The sequence below is a fragment of the Palaemon carinicauda genome, chromosome 32, assembly GCF_036898095.1.
Source record: "Palaemon carinicauda isolate YSFRI2023 chromosome 32, ASM3689809v2, whole genome shotgun sequence".
NCBI lineage: Eukaryota > Metazoa > Arthropoda > Malacostraca > Decapoda > Palaemonidae > Palaemon > Palaemon carinicauda.
In genome coordinates this window covers 18946687-18965454 of record NC_090756.1, presented here as the reverse complement: position 1 = coordinate 18965454, position 18768 = coordinate 18946687, and the positions used below count along the sequence as shown (strand labels likewise).

At 41.1% G+C, this 18768-nt stretch overlaps 1 long non-coding RNA gene across 1 annotated transcript in view; it reads left to right on the top strand.

Moving 5' to 3' along the window:
* Positions 1-14408: 14408 nt before the first annotated feature.
* LOC137625720 (uncharacterized) overlaps positions 14409-18768 on the top strand; it is a 40699-nt gene continuing 36339 nt past the window's right edge. The window contains exon 1 of the long non-coding RNA XR_011040883.1: positions 14409-14492. This is a non-coding gene — a long non-coding RNA (uncharacterized lncRNA). The remainder of the gene's footprint in view (positions 14493-18768) is intronic.

Sequence of the window (18768 nt, the reverse complement as noted above, 5' to 3'; positions counted from 1 at the left end):
ATGTCATATATAAACTATTAACAGCATCAAAAACAAATATGTCATAAATAAACTATAAAAAGACTCATGTCCGCCTGGTCAACAAAAAAGCATTTGCTCCAACTTTGAACTTTTGAAGTTCTACTGATTCAACCACCCGATTAGGAAGATCATTCCACAACTTGGTAACAGCTGGAATAAAACTTCTGGAGTACTGCGTAGTATTGAGCCTCGTGATGGAGAAGGCCTGGCTATTAGAATTAACAGCCTGCCTAGTATTACGAACAGGATAGAATTGTCCAGGGAGATCTGAATGTAAAGGATGGTCAGAGTTATGAAAAATCTTATGCAACATGCATAATGAACTAATTAAACGACGGTGCCAGAGATTAATATCTAGATCAGGAATAAGAAATTTAATAGACCGTAAGTTTCTGTCCAACAAATTAAGATGAGAATCAGCAGCTGAAGACCAAACAGGAGAACAATACTCAAAACAAGGTAGAATGAAAGAATTAAAACACTTCTTCAGAATAGATTGATCACCGAAAATCTTGAAAGACTTTCTCAATAAGCCTATTTTTTGTGCAATTGAAGAAGACAGAGACCTTATATGTTTCTCAAAAGTAAATTTACTGTCGAGAATCACACCTAAAATTTTGAAAGAGTCATACATATTTAAAGAAACATTATCAATACTGAGATCCGGATGTTGAGGAGCCACTGTCCTTGATCTACTTACAATCATACTTTGAGTTTTGTTAGGATTCAACTTCATACCCCATAATTTGCACCATGTACTAATTCTAGCTAAATCTCTATTAAGGGATTCACCAACCCCAGATCTACATTCAGGGGATGGAATTGATGCAAAGAGAGTAGCATCATCTGCATATGCAACAAGTTTGTTTTCTAGGCCAAACCACATGTCATGTGTATATAGTATGAAAAGTAATGGGCCAAGAACACTACCCTGTGGAACACCGGATATCACGTTCCTATAATCACTATGGTGCCCATATATATATATGATATATATATAATATATATATATATATATATATATATATATATATATTATATATATATTGTATATATAATATGTATATAATATATATATAATATATATATATATATATATATATATATATATATATATATATATATATGTTAAATATATATATATATATATATATATATATATATATATATATATATATATATATAATATGTATATATATCCCAGAGTCAGAGGCACATCCCTCTTGTCTAACCAAACTCTGGAAGAAGCTGAATGGACAGAGGAAGGAGGGGGAGGGCTCATGCAAGAAGAATGTCTAGGTTTCTTGCCCTTCGAAGCAGAGCTCTGGGGCGAAGAATCTCTCTTAGACTACTTCTTCTTCCAGCAGCCAAACTGCTTCCACTTGGACCAGTAAGGCCACCCCCGAGTCACCGACACTCGGCACATGAGACGTCTCTGTGCAGGAGTGTCCTCTGCACGAAGGGCAAAGCTGGTGAGAATCCATCTCCAGAAGGTAACAGAAGGTGCCTGGGCAAGTACACATGCTGCTTTCCTCACAAAAACAACGCAAACACACCTCAAGTCAAAAGTAGTTAAGGTTCAGTGTAAGGTAGCAGGCTGAGCGGGAACCTCGCCCCACTAACCAGGGTAGTCGGGATTGGCTGCACCTCCCATAAGTTTTTATATGGCTGTTATTATCCAGTTAAGCCGAGTTATCCGCTGTAAAGAAAGATGGGTTTGTATTTGTTTTGGAACAAATATATGTGTGTACATTTGCATGTGTGTGTATGCGTGCTATCCACATTTCATTACAAAATGCAGACTTAAGTATAATTAAAATAAAACCTTATTTCAACTTTGCATCGACAAATGTGAGACAAAAAATGCACCATTTAATAATAGTTTACTCTTAAGGGGCAACATATCTACTCATTATACATATGGTAACGGCACCATGTACCAGCGCCAACTGTTGAAAACGCGCCCTGCTAAAGACGGCAAATGCTCACAAAATTTGAACGAGTTTCTGGGTCTTCCCCTTATCCTTTGACATAACTGGGCCTACTCTTCCTGTAAAATATCTCATGATTCTAAATATTAAAAATCGAAACTCGTTATCAATATACTGACTTGAGTTAAAGGCCAAACTTTGAGTAGTTATGTTTCTTTTCTTTTAATTATGTTGACTTTGGATAAATATGAATTACAGAAGCCTCCCTGTTTACGGTAGAGTATCACACCATTCTGTTGCTATATCTTAACCTAAATGGCACTGCTAAATCTATCAAAACCATTAACGTCTGCAAGATTGTAAAATTTCAAATGTTGTCACTGAAAAACCACACTTTGAAAGGGAAACAAAAATAAGAACCACGTAACTTAAGGTTCTCCACCTCACCTAACCTAGGAGCCTTATCCCTACCTGACGGGGAGGGGGTACGGCCCCTGCGATCTCCCTTACATTACCTTACTCTTATATTACCTTATCCCAAGAACTACATTCACCCAACTGTCGATCCCATTAAGATCTGCTGGGTTGCAGACTTGCAGTTAACCTACAACAGCAACAGCTGTTGACCCTTGCCCAACTCCTAAATCAACAATATGAACAGCCAGTAAATTACCGAGGGCTTCATAATTCATAACACAAAGATACCAATGAATCGAAATGAGAGAATTGCAAAATACAACAATGCCATTAAATTCTCACCTACCTTAGATGCAGGGATCAAAAAGTCTATCCTTTGACGAGTTGGCAGTTTTAGGGTAGACTACGTCTGCAGACTTAGTATTCTATAAGAACTAAGAAGTTTTCGAGTATGGTGATTAAATAATCCACTGTATTCATAAATAGCGTCACTCGAGATGTAATGAAAGTTGTTTTAACGATATTAAATACAACAGTACACTGAAAAATCACTTTGAGTAGACATACACTAGTACGAATGACTGAATTTGAATGTTGAGGTTGAAACCAAAATAAATCATCTTTTGAAAGGCTGAATACCTTTCACTCTACAAAACTAGAAGCTTTAGTCTACATAATTAGAGAAAAATATATAAATTTTATATATTTTATATTTAATTTGAATATAAATATACATTTAGGAGTGTATTCTAATTTTATTAGATGTAAAGCTTTTGAAAAGTGTATAACCTTTACTATGTAAACATTGTTTCTTCTTCCTTATGTTTTCAGGATACATCCTAAACATTATAAAGATTTCGTTTTGGTGAAGACTTAGGCTACGGACTAAGGGAAATCAAATTTATTCTAATCTAGATATGTAGTTTCATTACTCTTCAAAATTGTAGAGTTGGATATCCATCAAAGGTAAAAACTGTAGTTTGAGTGAAGATGGTATCTGCTGAAGAAAAATCTAAATAGTAAAAACAGCACTAATGGAATTTATTAATTTTGATTAGTTTTTAATAGTAAATCTGGCTATTTTTATTTTTTGATTTTCGTCTTAAAAGCTTGAGTAAGCCATTACAACACCCATAAAGGAAGCCACACCTAAGCTGTAGGCCTATAGCATGTGGGACAGTTAACAGGGGGGCGTGGAGTTTTTGCTAAATGTCATGCTACTCGTATGCTATTTTGTGATTACTAGTGCATAAGAGTACAATATCACTTAGAAAGCATCTTTATAACTTGACAACGATGGGTTTTCGACAGCAATTGTCATTAAAATCTTTCAAACCACCTAGCAATAGGCCTAGACCATAAGTTAAATAAACCTGGTCTAGGATTTGGCCCATGGAACACTCAATCACACATGACCTGACCCAAAATGTGAGATATAAATTTAGTGGGTAGTATGTGGATTTGCGGAGAGGTTATCCGTTTAATTGATTCACACCTTATGGAAAAATATACTCAGCTGACCACTATTCATAAATTTAATTTTACGTAAAATTTTGTGAGGCCTCGGTCACTTCATTACATTGGTGTGGATGATGGTCATGACCTATTATGTATCACCTTTTAGAAGCAATGACATGTGAATTGAGGAAGTTCACAGAGGTCATAGCCCCCCAAAAAACCCTATGTTTAGTAAGTACACGACAGTGTGAGACAGATTGTGTGGGGACCTTGCACTAGGACATATCCCATTGGTTTCATTATTACTAATGGACACCAATGGCTACAGTTGTTATTGTGTAGAAAACAGTATTGAAATTCTTGTTTCAATACACCCAATTGGCCTTGTCTGTAAAACTACATTCTTACCAATTTAGGAAAATTCCAGAGAAAATGCTTTGATTATTACTTATATTGTTTTTCAGATTCGATCAAGAAGGATGAAATATCACACGTAAGCTTTCATAATATACATATATAAGAATATTTATGTATTACAGAAACTGTATTACACACTCCTGATCATACTGTTTACACAGTATGAACTTTGTACATTAAAATACACCTTTATAGAATAACCGAATCAAAAAAAGTTCAAACTGTGAAAACATCTTGAATGCACTATTTACAAAATTATTTATAATATATGACCACACATTTGAAACTGATATATTTTACAATCTATAAGGTGAATATTGCATGCCTGTACATTATTGCAGTTAGATTGAAAAAAAGAAAAAAGCTTTGTATAACAGACTATTAATTATTGATGAAATATTTTTTTTTTAGATTTTTTTTCCAAAAATAGCCATGTAATAAAAACAGCTACAGCAAGATATAAAAGTCAAATTCTTAACATCATCGACATAACATTTCAAATGATTACAATGAATTCTTTTCCAACACACTACTAGCATACAGACTCCAAATTTATCAAAACTGTAGCAATTTCATAAAGCTTCCCCCAACATAAAACAGGAATGCTGGAGAGAAACAGATCACTGTCCATCTGATAAGGCCATCCAGAGTACCATGTGAGTCTCTTCCCCATGGAATAAGCCTATGTAGAAAGGACTGGGTTACTCCTAATCTAACAGGAGCTAGAGATGAAAGGACTGGAGACACTCTTCATAAGTGGGGTCTTTTCACCCTCTGTTGAGTGCCCATGTGGACATTCCATCCAGACAAGATGTGAAGCTTCTGGGGCAGAATTTATTATTTTTTTGAAGGTTCATTTTAATCTAGTTATTATTCAATAAACAGTTGTTGATATCTTACATTGTGCTTCGATGCAACATCTTAATTTCACATCCCTCAACAAGGTGAGGGGTGAGGATAGGCCATTTATTTTCTTTTCTTTACTGATTAGAACTTTAACAGAGTTAAAATGATACACAAAGCGAAAATAATTATTCCTCTGAAAATGGAGTGATGAAAACGCAGACTGGAACTTCGCCATTAGCAATGGGTTGCAAACTCAATGAGCCCCCTGATGAAGCAGGAGAAGGACTCCATCTTGGATAGATGTCCTTCCATGGACACAACTTCTGGATGATTTCTCCAACAGCGACTAGGGCCAAGAGGTAAAGTCTTTCTTCCACATATCGGGTAGAAGGGCAAAAATGGGGTTTCTCCAACTTCTCTCCTGCTGCTGGGCGGCAAAGGTGTACCGCAGTCCTTGAAGTTATAAGTGCCGACTTCTGGACAATGCAAGGGCCTCCCCTGGAGGTGGTGGAGAAGGGGGAACTCTATGAATGTAATCAGGACGCTTTGCAGTGGATACAATGTTAGCGCGATAAGATATAATACAATGAACGTTAAGCATCCGTCTAAGCACCAATCTCTATCGATGAAATTAGGTAGCCCTTCGCTTGTATCATTTGGAATATCACTAACAGAACAAGTCACTGTTTGACCATGGTTGCTTTTGTATAAGCTACTGTACACCACAGACATCGGTTCATGTGGTTTATTATTATTATTATTATTATTATTATTACTACTGCTAGCTAAGCTACAACCCTAGTTGGAAAAACAGGATGCTATAAGCCCAATGGCTCCAACAAGGAAAATAGCCCAGTGAGGAAACGAAATAAGGAAACAAATAGAATACTGTATCTGAGTGTACCCTCAACCAAGAGAACTCTAAACCAAGACAGTAGAAGACCATGGCACAGGGGCTATGGTACTACCCAAGACTAGAGAACAATGGTTTGATTTTGGAGCGTCCTGCTAGAAGAGCTGCTTACCATAGCTAAAGAGTCTCTTCTACTCTTACCAAGTGGAGAGTAGCCACTGAATAATTACAGTGCAGTAGTTTACCCCTTGAGAGAAGAAAGTGTTTTCTTCACTTGCTAAATGCTACTGTAAGGACAGTGAGACAAGCGTCACCAAGATCAACTGATACTTTATTTGAATGCGCACGGAAATACATAACAAGGTGCGGACGGAAACGTAGGATTACATTGGCGCCAAGTCAGATTGAAGTGCCCGCCAAAATATATGTGTTTTCTTACACTTACAAATATATGAATTATGGGTTAACAAAAACATGTCATGAAACGATACATATATCAAAATGTAGCTCTGGTAGAGCGGAATATATATACATAGGACACCACAGTGTGGCGAAGAGAGAATTTAAATAAATAAGTAGTTTGTCGATTTTCTGGACGACGAAGGGATCGGTATCCTTACAAGTACTCCCCCCCCAAGACATCGGGCGGCGTAGAGGGCTGATGATCAATCTTCGTATCTCTTCGGGCGTCGGAGGGTTCCTCTTGTTTTTGAACGGAGGGGCGCGCTGGCGGTCGGTGTAAGGATCTCTTCCTCTTGACGTCGTTTGATGATTTTTCCTTCGTTGGGCGGCTTGTTTTGCGGCGGAACTCTGGGTCTGCCAGGTCCAGCGGAGGCGGTGTCGCTTCCTTCGAGAAACGCTGGTTTCACGCGGTCTATAGAGACCCAGTCCTCTTGGCCATGGACGTCGAGAAGGAAGGCTTTCGTTGTCTTTTTAATAACCCGGTAGGGACCTCGATAAGGTCTAGTCAGTGGTTGTCGATGAGCGTCGACACGGACGAAAACGTACTTGCAGTCATCCAGGCTTTTTGGCTTGAAGTGCTTGGTTCTGTCCTGGTAAGTTTTGAGACACGGCCTGAACCTCCTGGCGATATCCCTTAGGTGATCCAGCTGCGTGTCGTCGGTTGATGAGGGAAAGAATTCGCCAGGAACTGCGAGCGCTTCCCCGTAAACTTTTTCGGAGGGCGAAGGTTCGCCGTCTGCGCGAGGGGCGGTGCGAAGGCCGAGGAGTACCCAAGGAAGTCGTGATTTCCAGTCCCCGTCGGTGCAGCTCGCCATCAGGGACGCCTTGAGGGCGCGGTGCGTTCGTTCGACCATGCCGTTTGCCGCAGGGTTGTATGCCGTGGTGCTGTGGAGCGTCGTCCCCATCAGGTTCGCCAAAGTCAGCCATATTTCTGAGAGGAAAGCGGAGCCTCTGTCAGTCGTGATGTCGTCAGGAACGCCAAACCTGCTCACCCAGCTTGACAGGAGGGCTTCGGCACATGCTTGAGTCGTAGCTTCGGTCATCGGCGATGCCTCCAACCACCTCGTGGAGCGATCGATGATCGTAAGTAGGTAGCGAGCGGATCCAGAAGGGGGCAATGGTCCCACGACGTCGATGTGTATATGTCCGAAACGTCTTTTTGGCTGGGGAAAATCACCCACCCCCGATTCGGTGTGACGGCTGACCTTGCTTGACTGGCAGTTGATGCATGACCTCGCCCATTCCCGGGCGTCCTTTTTTATCCCTGGCCAGACAAACTTTTCAGACAGAAGGCGAGCGGTGGTGCGTCCTGAGGGGTGCGAAAGTCCGTGGATGATATCGAATATTTTCCTTCTGCAGGAGGCTGGTACCCAGGGACGAGGGCGGCCCGTGCTGGTGTCGCAAAGAATAGTTACTCCCGCTGGTCCGAGGGGAACCGCACTTATCTTGAGCGCGGATGGCTCCGTCAGGTGAACCTGTGCTTCTCGGTCGGTGCGTTGTTCGGTTGCGAGATTGGCGTAGTCGATTCCCAGGTGGATCGCATCAATTTCAATCCTTGAAAGGGCGTCCGCGACTGGGTTTTTCTTTCCTGGGACGTAACGTATGGTGCACCCGAATTCGGCGATTGATGCGAGATGACGTTGTTGTCGGGATGACCATGCGTCCGTTGATTTCGTGAAGGCGTGGACGAGGGGTTGATGATCCGTTGCAATCGTGAAGGGGGTACCCTCCAAGATGTGCCTGAAGTGGCGGACGGCGAGGTAGACGGCGAGGAGTTCCCTATCGAAGGTGCTGTATCTTGTTTCGGCGGGTTTCAATTTCTTGCTGAAGAATGCCAGCGGTCGAGGAGAACCATCGACGAGTTGCTCAAGCACAGCCCCGCAGGCGACGTTGCTGGCGTCGGTCATTAGTCGCAGGGGCGCGTTGTCGTCGAAATGAGCCAGGGTGATGGCGTTCGCAAGGGCATCCTTCGTCCGAGCGAATGCCTGTTGCTGGGGCAAGCCCCACTCGAGTTTTTTTGCTTTTCCTTTCAGCACTTCGTCGAGGGGTGACAGGGTTTGTGCGATGTTGGGGATGAAGCGCCTGTAGTAATTGACCATTCCCAAGAACTCCTGAAGTTGGCGAATGGTCGTAGGTATTAGGAACTTCCTGATGGCGTTGACTTTGGTTGTCATGGGTTTTACCCCGCGCGAGGATACACGGTGACCAAGGAAATCCACTCCCTCCGCACCGAACGTACATTTGTCGAAGCGTACGACTAGGCCGTTCTCCTGTAGGCGCTTTAGGACGGTGCGGACGTGTCCCCGGTGTTCCTCCTTGGTTTTCGAGAATATCAGGATGTCGTCGACGTAGCAGACGCAGAAAGGTAGGTCACCCAGAATGCTATCCATAAGTCGTTGGAAGGTTGCCCCGGCGTTGCGTAGACCGAAGGTTGAGTATGCGAAGGTGTAGGATCCGAACGGCGTTACAATGGCAGTTTTCGGGATATCTTCCGGGAATACGGGGACCTGGAAGTAAGACTTGAGAAGGTCCATCTTGGTAAAAAACCTTGCGCCGTGCAACGCGTTCGTTAGGTCCTGCATGTTGGGCAGTGGGTAGTGATCGGGCGTTGTGATGAGGTTGAGGCGCCTGTAGTCGCCGCAAGGTCTCCAGGACCCGTCCGGCTTTTTAACCATGTGCAGGGGTGATGCCCAGGGGCTCGATGCTTTCTTACAGATACCCATGCGTTCCATGTCCTCGAAGGCGCGTTTGGCATCCTTCAGTTTCTGAGGTGGGAGGCGGTGGAATTTGGCGTGAGTGGGAGGTCCTGTCGTTGTGATGTGGTGGTAGATGCCATGCTTGGACGGGGAACCTGGCGAGTGTCGGAGCTCGGGCTTGAAAACCTCGGGAAACTCTCGTAGGAGGTCGGCGTAGGGGTGCGTTGTTACGGCGGATACGGACATTGTTGCAGGGCCATGTTCTAGGGTGCGAGACTGGCAGGTCCCCGTGTCAATGAGACGTCTGTTAGCGACATCGACGAGGAGTCCATGGTGGGCGAGGAAATCCGCACCGAGGAGGGGGCGATTGACGTCGGCGATAGCGAAGGGCCAAGAATACGAACGGCCCATGATAGATATCTTGAGGGTCTTGATTCCATAGCACCGTATGGGAGATCCGTTGGCGGCGATGAGTGAGGGAGCGTTTTTGTCGGGACCACGGTCTAGGTCGGACTTCGAAGGAGGGAACGTTGACTGCAATGCGCCGGTGTCCACCATGAGTCTACGGTTGGAAATGGTATCGAGGATACAGAAACCAATCTTGTTATGGTTAACTGCGGCCGCGATGGTGGCAGGTGGATGCTTCTGGCGTCGTCTTCTAGGGAAACTGCATGGTGCTCTACATTTCTTGGCGTCACTGCCGAACTGTTGGTGGTAGAAGCACCATGCTGGGTTAGGCCTAGGGTTTGGTCGCGTCGGTTGCGGTGGTTTCTTTCTTGATACAATGTTGATCTCGTCGTCCTCGAGGGCCATTGCCGAGGAGTCTATGGAAGAGCAGCTGCTGAAGGAGGAGAACGGAGGCGGTATTGACGATGATGCTCCGAGGCGAGATGCTTTGGAGGCCTCGTGGAGCTTCTGAGCCTTCGACAGGAGTTCGTTCATCGGGAGCGTGTCGGCGTCTGTCAATTGGGCCCGTACGTCCTGTGGTAGGCGTCGAAGAAAGATCTCGCGAGATAAGCTAATCTCACGTCGTCGGCCGTTGCTGTCTGTTTCGGGGAGCATGAGCAGGCCGGTTAGCTCGTCCCACGCCTCGACAGGAGAGGTGTCACCCATGGGCTTGCCGGCGAGGTCCAGTACTTTCTGTGCCCTTGCTGAGACGGAGAGGGAGTAGATACCAATGAGTTTCGTTCTCAGGTCGTCGTATGAAACTTGGCCGGCCTGGGCGTCGAGCCATGGGGAAATCTTGTCGAATACTTCTTCAGGTATGGAGGTGAGAACGATGTCAGCCTTGGCGCAGGAGTCGCTGAGTCTAGCGACGCGGAAGAGTACGTCCGCTCTCAGGAACCAGGAAGCGGTGTTGTGTTGAGAAAAGGGCGGCAGTTTGACTTTGGGCGTGGAGGCGAGGCCGTTGGGTGCGATGGGCGTGTTGCTTCCTACATCGTGGCCAGACGACGAGTCAGCGAAGAGGTGAGAGGTTGATATGTCGGTTAAGCTCATCCTACTGCCTTACGTTCACCGAAGTGTGGGAGAACCAAAGGCAGGTTCTTGCCTAAGGTAACGGAGTATGTAGAAGGTAGCACGGCCGTAATAAGTCCGTTAATGGCAAAGCCAAAACCGCTGATGCTACTTTCAACTCCGGGGTCACCAGTTGTAAGGACAGTGAGACAAGCGTCACCAAGATCAACTGATACTCTATTTGAATGCGCACGGAAATACATAACAAGGTGCGGACGGAAACGTAGGATTACATTGGCGCCAAGTCAGATTGAAGTGCCCGCCAAAATATATGTGTTTTCTTACACTTACAAATATATGAATTATGGGTTAACAAAAACATGTCATGAAACGATACATATATCAAAATGTAGCTCTGGTAGAGCGGAATATATATACATAGGACACCACAGTGTGGCGAAGAGAGAATTTAAATAAATAAGTAGTTTGTCGATTTTCTGGACGACGAAGGGATAGGTGTCCTTACACTACATACAATTTGATTTTTTTCATTATCGCATACTTAGGTTGTGTTGATAATTACCATACTGGTAGGGTACGTTCTGGACGAACCCTACATATGAACGTACCGTACATAAGCCCTAAAGACCACATAAATTATTTGAAGCTAGTTAGCGTCTAAAGAGTGAAAGAGAAAACGGAGTTACACAGCTCTGTCCCTCCATTAGAAAACTGGGACCAACATGTCATGAATGAAGAGTTTTTCGGTTTTTCTCATTCCTGATGTAATATTTTGTCTCTAAGTTATGGTTTGTGGTGCTTATGAATATGCTAGGTGTGTGAAGGTTAGGTATCGTACACCTAAATATCACTATATGGGATGATATGACGAGGTTTTAGTGATTTAGTACACCACCTGTGTCGGTAAACTTTGTTTACATTTTAATGACTGCCTGTGGATATTTCGTACAGCTTGGTTTTTAAGTGTACGGAATCTCCACATGTAAACAAAAATATTTATGCTGTTTGTGTGTTGAACTCTTCTTTCATATAATATCAAGTAGGCAAGCTTCAAGCATGATTTTGTATGGTAGGCTGGTCCTGCATTATATATTTCTATTGTATCAGTGTATTAAAGTGTAAAAAACAGTTTCAATTATTACACGATAGCCAAAATTAGCCCAATCATCCTGTAAACTTTAAAAAGTACTTTTTTTTTATTTTTATTTTAAGCCTTGTAAGCATTATAGGGCAAAGCAGATAATGTAACTACATTTTTATCTCAACTTTTTGTGTAATAAAGCAAGATGAAAATTAAATCGCATTCTTTATTTCAACATAGTTATCTATTTATGTTGCAAATCATTTAAAATCATCGTTTGGATGTATTTTAATGAAAACTGGTGGCAAAATACATATTTATTTATTTATTTTTTTTATTTTTAACAAATGTTTTGTTTGAGGCCTCATATTTCTGTACGGATCGTCCATACCTGTGGACGATCCGTATACTTCGAGATTTTTTTTTCTTTTGAAGCTTTATTTCACCAACTTATATTGTGATGAAAAAACTGTGCTTCAGAGAGAATATGGCGCAATGATTGTACTTTATAGGGATCACTTCAAATTTAGATTAATTCACTAAAAAAATATTTATGAATTTTTGAAGAAAAAAAAAAACTGTATGGTTCGTCCACAACTCACCCTACATAGGCCTACGCCTCGTAACGCACAATCATCGACTATACTTTCAAACCTGATTACCATATTCACCTACAATTCAGTAATATAGAGAATATGCCTAATAGCTTTTCTCTCAATGGAAAGTTTCTCTTTATATGGACATTTATTTGTAATGGCACTGCAAAGGATTTAAAGGTCGATCATGAGTGGCCGCCCAAACCCACTCTTCACCCAAGCTAAGACCACGGAGGGCCAGGCAATGGCTACTGAAAACACAGCAGGTAGACCTATATGCTCCCTCAAACTCCTCATTCTTTGCTTACAGGATGGTGAGGTTGCGGACGCTACAAGAAACTGTCAAATCTAAGGGGGCCTCAAACCCCATTCTGGCAAATTAACAGACAGGGACGATTCCAATAGGCCATCATAACCCTAACCATAGGCCTATAAAGAACCGTGTTCAAAAGTACTGCCTTTGGTAGATTCAAGTATCAAAACTGTTTTAAAGAGAAAAATATAAGTTTAAAGAAATAAAATATCAAATAACATACAAACTGTTTTTGAAAACAAAACTTAAGAATTTTTTGAAATTTCAAAAATTAGGCCTATGTTACTGGGTGATAAAAAATACGGATGAAACCCTAGTCAATAAAAATCTAAAATTCACTCTTTAAAAATAGGTTTGTATGTGGTACTTTGTATGTATTGAGTATAAATATGTAAACTATACAATAAGCCGCCAATAGCCATCCAAAAGACTGAAGATATTAAGACTTTCGAGAGGAAATTGAAGACTTTCTTGTTCTCTAAGTGATTCGATAATGTGGATTTGACAATAAACGAGCGATATGCGGCATGAAATGCCGAATGCCTTGGAATATTATTATCATTATTACTTGCTAAGCCACAAACCTAGTTGGAAAATCAGGATGCTATAAGCCCAAGGACTCCAACAGGGATAATAGCCTAGTGAGGAAAGGAAATCAATAAATAAACTATACATACGATAAGATGACTGTAAAGGTCCTGTAGAGAGTTGGGTTCCTCTGCTGTATAGGACCAAGACCAGAGGGAAAAGAAAACCAGCTTTTAAGGTAAGTAAACAAAGATAATGTACTAAATCTATAGTGCATAACTGCAATGAGAGCATGGATTTGAATTTTGCAGAAATTAATACAATAAAAAATCTTTACTTTTGCAGTTTCAGCTGCAAAGAGAATGGTAAATTGACCAGTAGGCCTACAGTACATAGTAACACATAGGCCTAAGGATAAAGTGGGTTGGATATTTCTGACCCCAAACAGTTTACTCAAAAGTCAAAACATGTAGCTTATCAATAAGTTATGGTTTTAAATTAAGGATGAACTGAAATTGAATGTACAATAGGCCTATAGGCAAATTTCCCCAAGATTGTAGGCTTACTATTTGATAAAAGAAGCAATGTGACGTCATTACGTAAACATTCTATACGTACAGTCTCAAGACAATCTAAAACGAGGCAGTGGCCATTAACACATTTATCCACATTCCTTTATTCCATGTACCTGACATCTCTCTCTCTCTCTCTCTCTCTCTCTCTCTCTCTCTCTCTCTCTCTCTCTCTCTCTCTCTCTCTCTCTCTCTCTATAGTTATGTCTGTCATTGGATAAATTTACATGTAAATGAATGTTATGTTCATATTTAATCCTTCTCATTTGCGATTTTATTCTGTTTAGTGGCTTTGAATTTCCCACCTTTTATTTTACCAAAGCATATTTACCAAAATTCCTATAAGATTCCCTAATCACCTTTAAAGTACTGATTTATAATTAATATATTATAATCCATAAAGTATATTAATGTTTCTTAACTGTATATTCCAGGCATAAGTTTTTTCATTATATCAGTTGAGAAATTATAACTGATTTACCGTAAATTCTACATTTTCCGGTATTTTTGGGGATAGTTGCCAGTTAGCCTCCTTTGTCAATATCATCATGAGACATTTACCCAATTATTACACTATTGACTTTAAATTCAAATCATGATTTTCAATCATAATTTGAAAATGTAGGCACTGCTATAAAAACTAAAGCGAGAAACATTTAGTGAGACAAAATAAGAAATGCATGTTTATGAACAATTCAATTCTTATACATTTAGCAACATTTCTGACAGTGACAGTCAGCTGGCCACGGTAAACAGTTCGTCTCTTGGCGTGTCTGGATTTCACCTTTTGGAGTTCCTTTATTGCTATTATGTATATTGTAGTAAGTAAGTTTATTGTAATGTTATTCCAATTTTAAGCATCAGTACCTACATTTTTTTTTAAATTCTCGTATATGCCAAATGTGTCTCTTTATTATCAAGTTGTGTTACTAACCGTGTCATGGCAGCCATTGTTCCTGGTCTCATTGAGTTTAGTGGTGATTAAATCGGCTATTAGACCTCATTGCCAACAAATGAAAAGTTTAAGCAATAAACCAGTAAACTGTAAGGTATGGTACTCAAGTGAGTGGAGAAAAATTATCATATCCATGCATGTTTTATCATTGGTAGGGCTACACTCTTTAAATTGCAAATGGCTGAACTTGTGTTGTTTTGACTATCGAAATATTTTGCTGTATTTTTATGGGGAGATTGAAGTGAAAATCAATGAGTAATTCACAAAGATTTACAAAGCGGGGAATACGTTCGGTAAATGTTTAGGAGAAGGCCGCACCCGTTTTTCAAGTATTAACGACGAAAAACGGCAAAAAACAACCAGATTATTGTTGCACATCGCATAGAAACATGAGGGAATGAATAAAAAAGAAACTAAGACTTAACTCTTACACACAAAATGTAAGCATAAACCTACTACTACAATTATGGGGGACCCCAGTGGGAAGCGGGGTTTTTGGGTGGGGGGAGGAGGAGAAAAGTGATTTTTCGGGGCACTACCAAACCTAATACAACCAACTAACCTACCCTGGGGGGCCTGTACCCCTACCTAGGTCTACCGGGGGGGGCTTTGCCCCCCCTGCGACCCCCCCTTAAGGCCACAGTGATTTTCAGGGCACCACCGAACCTAATACACCCACCTAACCTAGCCTAATAGCCCTGTACCCCTACCGGGGGGGGGGGGGGGTTGCAGGGCCCCCCCTGCGACCCCCCCTTAAGGACACTACCTAACACATCCATCAAACCAAATCCAAAGTGATGGTACTGCTGTATACATCATTATACTATCACCATTATAATATACTCCATAAATTAATGAAGCTTACCTTAAACTGTTGGTTGATAAAGATATGCTGCTGCTTTGAGGAAAACGTGAAGCCGTTGCGAAGGTTCCCTGACATGCAGGACAATTTTTATTTTGTAAAATTAAATTGTGTCTCTGGCACAAATCCACTAGTTTTTCAATATAACCCCGAATAAGTAAGAACAAATTCATTGTAACTTAGGAAACAGTCAGGACAAGAAGATGGAATTTCAACTTCTTGTGCAATATCAGATGACGTGCTTGCTACGGCCTCGATGTCTAGGAACGAAATAAAATGGCTGGGTAAGAAAATGTATTGTCGCACTGTGATGGGTAAGAAAATGAATTGTCGCACTGTGATTGGCCAAACGTGAAGACGTCATTGGGAAAGAAAATGTATTGTCGCACTGTGATTGGCCAAACGTGAAGACGTCATAGTGGACTAGTTTGTCTGCGGATTATAGTGGTTACAGGGCTCATTTGAGCAAAAATAAGACACAGTCAACAATAACAACAGACTTAGAAAAATCTGGGAGGAAGACAAGAGTAGCGTGAGTTTGATCGTCGATATTTCGACTTATTGATTTTCACTAAATTATCTCACTGGTATACCATTATATACATACATTCCTACATATTCTAGTAAAAATAAATTGAATATCAGTGATATCTTCATGCGGCCCTCTCCTAGACATTAACCATACGTTCATGTAAACTCATACCTGCTCATTGATAATATTCTCACGGTAAATTTTATATCGGGTAATGTAAAAATTTGGAGCCTTTGTAGGGTGACGGCCAGATCCCGTAGAAAACGGGAATATTCTGAACTGTGGCCGTCGTTCTAAAAGCGATTTCGGCGGGAGAAGCTAACTTAAAAACCCACCTAACCTATGCTAAAAGCCGTATCCTTACCCAGGGGTCTTCGCCCCCCCGGACCCCCCTTACACAACAGTTTCCTTACCTACGAGTACGACGGGAGAAGCTAACTTAAAAAACCCACCTAACTTATGCTAATAGCCGTGTCCTTACCCAGGGGGGCTGCGCCCCCCCGGATCCCCCCTTACACAACATATTTAAGATCCGTAGACCATTTCAAAACTTTTTTTATTCTATACAAGATAACAGTCGGAGCGATAATAAGCAAATTAGGACGCTTGTCCGTAGCGCTACAAACTACCCAAAAATTTTATCGGGAAATAATTAAGAAGTTTGGTACAATATCTTAATATAATTTGACAGCCTTCTTAATTCAATTTCATGTCCAACTTATATTGCCACCTCCCAGGTTGTTTAGTGGTCTGGAATGGCCTCCAAGGGCCTGGTGCTCGTTCTTATGTTCTAATTTCTTGAGTCCAGTATCCAGTCCTAAGCCAGTTCTCTTAATCCATGCAAACCACATTTGGCTAAATTATAGAATAGTGCAATATTAATTAGGAAATTGAACCTCGAATAATTGAATAGATCTTTGCAAATACACTATTTTGAATACCATATACTACCGGCGGAAACCTCTATTCATGAAGTTACAGATTTTAATAAAAAAAAATCCTGTTTTGCTCCCTCATCTAGGCACAAATCTTGGGAGCCTCTTTCCACCCAGTAGCTCAGAAAAACACCGATAGGTGGTGCTGCATCTTCTGCCGCAATTTTTCTGTTCGAACACAATAAAGGGTCCAACGTTTTATATTTTAAAAGTGTTTATTTATTTTCAGTATTGGAATATGCAGCATAATCATAACTAACTTTATTGATCATGTTAGTAATAAAAAGTTTGGGTAGAGATGTGTGTTTGATATATTTAGTCTGATAATGAGAGATGGAAGCAAAGTTCAAGTTCAATCAGATGCTGGAGTGTGAAAGCTACAACTCATCCTTCTAAGTGTGTATAACTGATAACACCAATATGCCATACTACTAGTCCACTGTGCTTACACGTGTAGCGAAACAAAATCTGCTTGCCAGAACATAACAGAGAGATAATGTTGCGAGCATACGGCAGAGCGAAAAACCAATAAATCATTGGCTTAATTAAGTAAGGAGGCATTTGTAATACGATTAACGCTGTTACGAATGACTCCATAAAAAATGGGATGAAAAGCTTCGATTTCTATGCGTCCAGAAGTCCTGGAAAACAAAGACCCCGGTGTTTTGATAGTGTTTCATTACTGTTATTCAGTTTTGATCACAGTCACTTTTTAGTGCAATTACTTTTTCATGACGATTGACCAAAACAAAGTTTTTTCAAAGTTGATTTAGATATAGACCTAATTAGACAGGAACACTACATTTTAAGAAGTTTCAAATGTAATTGATGGCAACACCTAGCGCAAAACCATAGCTTTTTCAGTTATGGGAGTTGACCCACCATAACTCAATAACTATGAATTTCTGCCAGGAATCATTATCAATAACATTCAAAATACCACAAAATACATTACAAACCAGTCTTAATTTCTACAAACCATTTTTTGGGCTCAAGTCATGACGTCCTGATGGAAGGTTCCTTCAGTAGCTTCCTAGGGTATATTTAACTACAGTGGATATTCCCAGAGAATTAAACTAAAGGTTATCACAGAATTCTAACTTCTGGTGCGAGTACCCTAAAGGTTTCCCTCTAGGATATCGTAGGTAGTAGGTTGGCCAGGGCACCAGCCACCCGTTGAGATACTACCGCTAGAGAGTTATGGGGTCTTTTGACTGGCCAGACAGTACTACATTGGATCCTCCTCTCTGGTTACGGTTCATTTTCCCTTTGCCTACATACACACTGAATAGTCTGGCATATTCTTTACATATTCTCCTCTATCCTCATACACCTGACAACACAGATTACCAAACAATTCTTCATCACCCAAGGGGTTACTGCACTGTAATTGTTCAGTGCCACTTTCCTCTTGGTAAGGGTAGAAGAGACTCTTTAGCTATGGTAAGCAGCTCTTCTAGGAGAAGGACACTCCAAAATCAAACCACTGTTCTCTAGTCTTGGGTAGTGCCATAGCCTCTGTACCATGGCCTTTCACTGTCTTGGGTTAGAATTCTCTTGCTTGAGGGTACACTCGAGCACACTCTCCTATCTTATTTCTCTTCCTCTTGTTTTGTTAAAGTTTTTATAGATTATATAGGAGATATTTATTGTTGTTACTCTTCTTAGAATATTTTATTTTCCTTTTTTCCTTTCCGCACTGAGCTATTTTCCCTGTTGGAGCCCCTGGGCTTATAGCATACTGCTTTTCCAACTAGGGTTGTAGCTTAGTAAGTAATAATAATAATAATATCAACAGGGGACGCATGTTTTAACAC